Below are 9,096 nucleotides of genomic sequence, written 5' to 3' on the forward strand. Positions count from 1 at the left end.
CTGACACAGAGAGAAGTGAGCAGAACTAGGAGAGTGATTTATTCAAGGACAACACTATAATATAAAAGCAAACAACTTTGAATGATTGAAGAACTCTGACCAATGAAGCAGCCAATGAATATTCTAGAGGGCTGATGATGAAATGTGTCACCCACTTCTTGACAGGAAGGTGATGGATTCAGGGTGATGAATGAGACACATATTTTTGGATGTGGCCAATGGAAGAATTTGTTCAGTTTGACGAGGCACAGTGGTTAGGACAGCCTGCTTTCTCTTTTTTTCCCTTAATATAACAGGGGTAGGTGGGAAGGAAAGCCAACAAATGCTTGTAAAAATAATACATGGAACAAAGGAAAAATGAAATAAAAGGGAAGAATGAATTTGGGAATGAAGAGAAGGAAACTTAATGGTGGCTTGGGAGAGTGGCAGGTATGAGGGAAGGTGCTTTGTTTTTGTTTTGAGCATTGTTTGTAGAGAGTAGTTCAGGAAGGAACTGGCTGAGAGGGAGAGATAGAAGGTGAAAGAAAGAGATAAAGGCAGTCTCTGAGCCTTAGGTGGGAGGAACTGAGATCAAGGGGGTTGGATAGAGGAGAATGAGGAAAGGATGGATGGAGGTTACTAAGGGAACGCACACTGAACACTTTCCTCTCCCTCAGGAAAGCAGAATGGGGAGTCACCTGCTGAGAGCCAGGGGCTTTAGGAGGCTGAGAAAAATGGCAAAAACCTGAGAAATGCTGCCACTGGAAGAAGGGCCCAGCTGCAGGGCATGAGTCTGAAGTCAACTCAGTTGACATAGTTTCAAGGCTTCCTTCAGAAACGCTTAGGAGTACAGGACAAGGATGCGGTTTGATAAGGCAGCTACAGTGGAAAGAAGGATTTCAGGGATAGAGGCAAATACAAGGAGCTCAACTCAACAAACATTTATTGAGTGTGTTGGGCACTGGGGTGTTAGAAAGTTAAAGCCAAAATAGTTCCTGGCCTCAAGGAGCTTCCTCTCTATAGGGGACTACAACATGTATGCAGATCAACAAATACAAGGACATTTCAGGATGGATAAAGCTGTAATGACTGGAGGGACCAGGAAAGGCCTTGCTTAGATGGGGGGCAGCTGAATTGAATCTCAAAGGAAGGGGTAGGAATTCTAAGAGGAAACAGTGTCCCAGATGTGGGACACAGCCTTAGCAAAGGCATGGAGGAAGGAGATGAAATGTTAAGTTCAGGGAAAAGGTTCAGCTTGGCTAGAATGTGGAGTGGGCAAAAGGAAGGAGTACCAAATTGGGCTGCTAAAGGGAGGATGACGGGCCTGCAGTTTCTCCAAGAGGCCACTTCAGAGAGGTTTTTTAAGTATGAGAGGGACATGATCAGATCTGTGTTTTAGGAATATTAATTTAATAGTAGTATGAAGGATGGATTAGAAAAGGGAAAGATTGATAGTGGAGGAAAAGAGAGAGAAGAAACAAAGAGTTTTGTAGTCCGGGGATGGGCTTGCCTCTCAATACAGTGTTGTTTGTCAAAGATCGGCAGGGCAATGGAAAGCTCCCTGGAGCTGAAGCCAAAGGATCTGAGTTCAAATTCTGGCCCTGTCGCTTATAAGCTATGAGAACCTGGGCAAGCCACTTTTCCTCCCTGTCTCAGTCTGTAAAACAAGGAGCTTCCACCAAATGTCCTTGAAGGTCTCACCAGATGAGCTCAGAGGTCCCTTCCAACTCTAAATCCAGAATTCCTTGAATTCATAGCCTATGGAAGAAAAACCTACAATTTGCTTTGGAAAGATTTCCATAAAGAAAAAAACCAACAGATTAAAAAGTCTGAATACTCAAGGCATTGCTACCCTTCTGGCTATTGGAAAATTATCACCACCCAGAATTACCAAGGAGCCTATTGGTTTGTAGATGGTCAGGAGTTTACCATCTTTTCTTTTTGGTCTTCTAGCTCTACAGGAATTTAGCAAGTCAAGACTATTTTCCTACTGAAGAGACAAAGCTAAACAATTCACAAAGGAAGAACTACAGTGTCTTTATAACCACATGAAAGAATGCTCTAATTCACTAATAATTAGAAAAATGCAAATCAAAACCACCCTGAGGCTTTATCTGACACTCTGAAAATTGCAAGATATGGCATGTTGAAGGAGGTGTGGATGAGTTTGCACATGTTGGTGGGGCAGGGTGATGGTAGTTACTTGGGAAAGTAATTTGGAATTACACATATTGAATAACTATGATATCCATTGCCCTTTGAATCAGAGATTCCATTACTGGACTTATACTCCAAGAAAGCCATCAATAAGAAAATCCCCATATGCAGCAAAATAGTTCTAGGAGCATTTTTTTTTTTACGATAGCAAAGAACTGGAATTAAAGTAGTTGACCATCAATTGGGGAATGGTTAAACAAACTGTGGTCCATGAATGGAATGGAATATGACTGCACTGTAAGAAATGGTGTGTGTGATGAATACAGGAGAAGCATGGAAAGAGCTCCATGAACTGATCCAGAGCCAAGAAAACAACAAAGACAGCAACTGCAACCATGGAAATGGAAAGATGACAATACACCAAAAAATCCAAAGTGAATGTAGCAAAATGGTGGACTCAAATGAAGAGATATGAGAAACCCTCACTAGGACAGCATCCAGATGTAGACATGAAGGAAGCAGCTGGAGCATCTGACCCTACTGCTCTCTGCTTGGAAAATGAAGCTACTGAAGATGAAACGAGGGAGGACGATGCAAAGTCCAAAGCAGAAGCAAACCCAAGCTGATAAGTAAATGCTTCAGCCAGGGCTTGGGGCTCAAGGAGCAGAAAGGTGTGGCTGCAGCTGGATGTGACCTTCCTTCTAGAGGGGGCCTGGGACTCCTAAGCCCAGAAAAGAAAGAGCCAGTGAGTATATGTAATGAGTATATGTAAGGTTCCACCACCCAGGCCTCCAGTCTGAGGCTTAGCTAGGTGACTTGAGTTGGTGGGAGAGAAGATGTTGTGGCCACTGGGGATACAGAAGGTCCTACCTTTGTCTTCCAAGTTGAGGGCTGGGATCAGGCAAGGCCTCAAAGTGATAACTCTGGCCTACTGACCAGATTTTGATTGTCTGAGAGGGCAAACCAGATGACCATGGGGTCTAAGGCTGGGCTGGAAAGGGAGGGAAATTCAGGTTAGGGAGCCTAGGGGTGAAGGCAGTCTTTAAGAGAAGGAAGAAACTGGGGCAAGCCAAGGGCAGAGGACAAAGGCAAGAGAGAAACACCTGACTGCTGGACATTGCTGCAGATGTCACTCTATTAGGTCAGGCGGCACAAAGGACCAAGCTCTCCACTGTGGGACATTTGCTCATTTTGCATACGCCTCCAGGAGTTTAAGTGTCAAGGCCAGGAGGAGGAAGAGTAGGCTGGGGGAGATTAAGCCCTGGTGCTAGAGAAGGAAGTATACCTTGGTCTTTTGCAACCCATCTACTGAGGTGCTGGAGGCAGTGTGTGTTTGGAGTCTGAGGAGGTGGAGGTGCCACTCCTGAGATGCTCGGTTCGGCCTCCGCCTGTCTGGCTAGCTACGTGACCCGGCCCTGCTGCTTTCAGGACCGCTTTCAGAATGCTTCCTCTCAAGCTCTGGGTCTTTGCTTCGTCGTGGGCCCCTAGAGTAACTCATATTTTGAGCGCATGTCACACTGGATTTACAAAGCGCCTTCAATATATTTACCAAGTGCACTGAATTTAGAACCTGGAAATCCTGGGATCAGATTCTGACTTGGGCACTCTTTGTGTGGTAGGCAGGGACCCCGGGAGTCCAGCTGGAGGGCCACTGGGGACAGGTGCAAGAATGACAGTCAGTATCAGGAGGAGGCCTTGAAGGCTGAGGACTGGCCCTTGGAGGGCCGGACACTGGAAGAGCAATATGAAGCTAGGGTCAAAGAGAAAACGTGGGTTTGGGGGGCATGGCCAGGTGCAGCAGAGGGGCCTCAGCCAGGCAGATGTCCCAGTGCGGCAAATGTCGTTACCTGTGGAGAGCTGGCAGTGGAGATTCTTCCAGGGAGCTCCCTGAGACTCGAAAAGTCAATGGCAGCAGGAGACTGCTGACCGTGGCCATGCGGAGGGGCTACAGGGGCAGCTGGAGAAGGCCAACCAGGCCCAACACGGGCTGAAGGCCCAGCACAGGCTGAATCAGCAGAGCTTCAGGCACAAGTAGAATTACAGAAAGCATTGTGGGAATGGGGACAAAGGGGAGGATTCCTCACTACTGAAGAAGAAGCTGGAGGAACCCCTGGAGAAGCTGCACAAGGTACACTCGAAACTGCAGAGAAAATGGGAGTACATCGATTAATTGCAGCTGCAGTCCAACAGCAGCATGAGGCCCGCTGAGGAGCTACGGAGGAACCCTCAGAAGGAGGCCAACATGTGAGTGAGCCATGGTGGAGTGCATGGAGAAGGCTTGAACAGTCATCCAGACACTGGAACCCAAGCAGTGGTCACCAGGGCCTCCTGCCCTGGAAATTCAAGCCCTGAGAAGTCAACTCTAGAAGGACCTAAGGATCTGATACCTGGAGACTGACTTTGAGAAGAGCCAGAGTCAGTGGGAGCAGGAGAAAAAGCTGGTACAACATGGGTATGGCCCAGCCTATATCCAATCCTTTCTGGCCACCAACACACGAACACTGGGGACCCTTGGCTGGTGCCCAGGCTGGCCCAACCCAATCTGGAGAGTGCTGGCCTTTGGTCTTACATAGATGCATATGAATGTATATGTGTACATATGTGTAATATGTATGTGCTATATATATATGTATATATGTATGTATGAATGTATGTGTGTATAGGAGCTTGACTGTTGTCTTCCAACATGTTGCTGGACAGCAGCATGTGCTTTGTAGGCTTTCTGTATTGCTCTCTATTGAATCCCACCATGTTCTGCTGTGTCCATGGTGATGCTTTTATTTCTTTTCTTATTTTGTATTTAAGTTTGTATCTCTTTTTCTTCTTATTTTGTATTTAAGTTTAAAATTTTCAAATTGACCTCTGGACCCTCACTCCTCCATTCTTCTGGGCTCTTTCTTCCCTTCTCTGTACAGACACCACACGGGCTTGGTTGTCCTTATTTATAGCCCATGCCCAACTCCAGGGTCAGGGAACTCTACCCTTGACCTCTGACCTCAACCCTTTTTCTTAACCCAGGTTTTGGTTTTTCAGATGTTTTCCTAAGGGTCCTTCCCCATTTTTAACCTCTGGTTCTCAGGGCAGAGAGGAGTTGGATTTCTATGTTCCCAGTACTGCCAGGCTAGGCCCTACCTTTTCTTTCAAAAATGTGATTTGGGAGGGGGATAAATCTTCTAAGTCTGAGATGAGGAATTAAAGAAAGCATTCAATCCTAAATTTAAAAAAAAAATCACTCTTCTAGTGCCCCCTGTTTTCCCATCCGTGAAATGACAGGGTTGGGTTTGATGAGTTCTAACACATGGTCTTTTTTGGTGACCACAATCCCCATGCAAAGGATTGTGCTTACAATCCTCAAAATCCCCATTTGACAGCAGAGGAAACAGGTATCACAATGGGAAGTAGCTTAGCTAAGGTCACTCAGCTGGGAAACAGCAAAGCTGACCCTTGAACCAGGTGGTCCAACTGAGCCCAACCCTCGCGCTCCCACTACAGTACCAGCCATGGCACCAGGTCATGTTTCTCCCCCCAACTCCCCCTTCTCTCTGGATATTAAGAGCATTATCTGGGCAAATCATTTCATGCTTCTGTAGCACAGAGAATGAATCCTCTGTAGTCTTCTCTACTGAATCTTAGCTTGCAATTTTCCTCAGTAGAGGGAAGTCCTACACTGGAATATCACCTCACACTTGAGGAAGTCTTGCAGGAGGGGTGTGAAGGCTCTGGGGTGTCTTTCCAGAGTCCCTCACTTCTCTTGACTTTTTGAGGTCCTCTGATTTCCATTCTCAGGCTCTTAGCACTCTCCCACAGTGGCCTCTTCCCAAGATCCCCAAATGAAAATCTCCAAAGGTAAGAGTAGCCACTGGCCACTTTGGAGTTTTTCCTGGTCTTGGCTTAACTGTTGTCTGCCCCAGGGTCTGGGGAAATCAGGGTCAGCTCTCTTTTCTTCTCTCAAGGCAGCTTGGCTTTAATATTCTTGGTGTTTCCCACACAAGCCCAAGAGGCAGGTGCTGTGGGGATGAGAATGGCAGACAGCTCCCAATCTTTAACCACCCTCCTGCTGGGCACAGGGAAGGCGGGCAGCAGGGGCCTGCTTTGCCCCATCTTCTGCCTGGCCTGGTCCCTCTGGGATGAATAAGAGACTCTGATCAGAGAACTAGGAGCTTGACTCAAGTAAAGCAGAATGGGAGGGGGCATCCTATGGGAACAAGGGTGTATCCCATTATAAGCAGACTGGCAAAAGGAGACTCCAAGGGGAATCCAGGGCCCTGCTCCCGCTTCTTTCTGTCATTCCCTGTCAACCCATATCACGGGGATAAGAAAATTCAGCCCTGGATCAAGTTGGAGGGTAAGCCCTCATTGCCCTCACTTTGAAACCCAAGCAGAAAGGCTCTGCCTTTAGCAGAGCTTAAGGCCAGGCATCCCCGCCTTCAGATACAAACGGATAGAGATGGTGGTAGTGGAGGGGAAAGGCAGGTGTGAAGAAGGCTATTGGGCTGCCCAAGTTTCAGCGCTTGCTACCCTGGACCAGCCATGCAAGATCTCACTAGCATCTACTTAGCAAGAACACAGCCGTTGATCTGCACATATCTCTGCCTTTCGGAACCAATCTCCTAGAAAAACCCTTCCTTCCCTCTCTCCCCACTCACTTCTTAATTCCTTGCAATTTGGCTTCCAACCTCAGCACTCAAGTAAAACTCCTCTCTCCAAGGATGGCATGGGCTATGGAAGATCTCTTCACTGCTCAACCCAATGGCCTGTCTTCAGCACTCATTCTTCTTGACTGCTATCGACCATTTCCGTGACCTGACTCTTCCCCTTCCTCCCTCTTCCGTGATATTTTCTCCTCTGCCAGTTGTTGTGACATTGCTGCATTCTGGTTCTTTTCCTATTTCTTGGGCTCCTTTGCTGGATCACCACTCACATCCTGCTCCTTAATCATGAGTGTCCTCCAACGATCCATTCTGGGGTCTCTGCTTTTCTTTTTAACGTCTCTTGGTGATCTCATCCCCTCCCATGGAGAGGTTCAATTTTCAACTGTCTCTGCAAGATGACCCTCCAGCCCTCATCTCTCTCAAGTGCACCAAGTGCATCACCAAGAGTGTCTTGGATATTTCCATCTGGATCTCTTAAAGTCGACATGTCTGAAAAAGAACTCACCATCCCCGTTAAACTCACCTCTCCCCTGAACTTCTTTATCTGCTGAGAGTAGCACCATCATTCCACTCCCTAGGTTCCCAATCTTGGGGTCATCCAGGGCTTTCCCTCACCCTCATTCACTACGTGCTCCCTCTACCTCCATATACACTTAGAGGTAGTCTGAGTGATTCTACTTCCAACATCTCTCCATCTGTCCCCATCTTTCCAGCATATAGAAGGCTATCCCTGCCCTCAGGGATCCCAGCCTCCCCCAAGTGATAAGCTATGCCTGTGTGCTCTTTCAGCATGGTTCTTGAGAATAACCCATCACCTCTGTAAGTCACTGGGGAGGACTACATGCCAACTCACCTTCCTGGAGCATTTGCTTTACATCAGCCCACCAAAATTGGTAGAGTCGGCCTGATTCCATCCCTTTGAAGATGTGGAAGCTCAGAGAGGCCCAGGGACATAGATAAGATGCCAGGACTTGGACTTTTAGCTCTGGGGGGAGAGAGGGGGAAATGGGGTCCTGTTCCTTCCTTACTTCCTGGAGATCAGTCACTTTTTCTCAACGTTTTTAGCACCAGCAATAAAATGAAAAAGCAGAGAGAAGAGATGTATGGCCTTCAAGGTCCAGTCGAGATCAGAGCTGCCCCATGATAGTCAGGAGTGGTCCCATCAGAGGCATGAGCCAACACAGCAAGATCTCTGAAGCCAATCCCCTCATTTTGCAGATCAATGAATCACCAACATTCATTACTGACTGGGCAGCACAGTGGGTTTAGCTAGGGTCTAATTCTTGCCCTTAGGGGGCTTATAGTCCAGTAGGTGGCTAGCACATGACCACAATAAAAATGCACACTACTACATGCTAAGTATACTTGTTCAGTCGCTTCAGTCCTGTCCAACTCTTTGTGACACCATCTGGGGTTTCCTTGGCAGAGATGCTGGAATGGTTTGCCATTTCCTTCTCCAGCTCATTTGACAGATGAGGAAGCTGAGGCAAACAGGGTCAAGTGACTTGCCCAGGCTCACACAGCTAGGAAGTGTTGGAGGCTGGATTTGGATTTGGGAAGATGGGTCTTCCTGCCTCCAGGCCTGGCATTCTATCCACTATGCCACCTAACTGCCCTGGTAAGTACATTAGAAAGGTACAAAACATGGGGCTGTGTGAGATCTGAGGAACAAAGTTCTTTTCACTTGAGATGGTTGGGGAAGGTATCATTTGATTTGGGCCTATGATAGATAGGGGTTTGACAAGAGCAGATAGGGAGGGCATTACAGGGGCATGGAACACCAATAAGCAAAGGCATGAAGGTGTGAAAATGTGTTGGATCTTTCAATGGTGTCATTTGACTGGATGGAAGTGTTTGTGGAGGGTGATGCTGGATTGTGCAGGGCCTGGAATGCCAGGGAGAGTTTGGACTTCACTCAGGAGACAGTGGAAAGCCACAGAACATTTTGGAGCAGAGGAACATGGCCAGCCAGGAAGATTATTCTGATTAGCTAGATTATTCAGGAGGGACAGAATAGAGGAAGGGAGGTGGTGGAATGAGGATAGAAAGGTGAAGAAACTCTTGCCATTGGCAAGACCAGTATGTGGCAAGGAACTAGGGAGGTGACAAATGGGAATGGAATGGAGGAGATGGATATCAGAGATATTGGGGACAAAGATCATATTAAAGGTTCTCAATAAAGGTTCTGAAGCCTGGGTGAAATCTGGGCAGATACAGGAGAGGAAGGAATGAGGAGGGGCTTGCTTTGGGACATACCAAGTTTGAGGTGCAAGGGGAGATGTTCTGTAGGCAGTTGGACATGAGGGTC

The sequence above is a fragment of the Notamacropus eugenii genome, chromosome X (assembly GCF_028372415.1).
Source record: "Notamacropus eugenii isolate mMacEug1 chromosome X, mMacEug1.pri_v2, whole genome shotgun sequence".
NCBI classification, from domain to species: Eukaryota; Metazoa; Chordata; class Mammalia; order Diprotodontia; family Macropodidae; genus Notamacropus; species Notamacropus eugenii.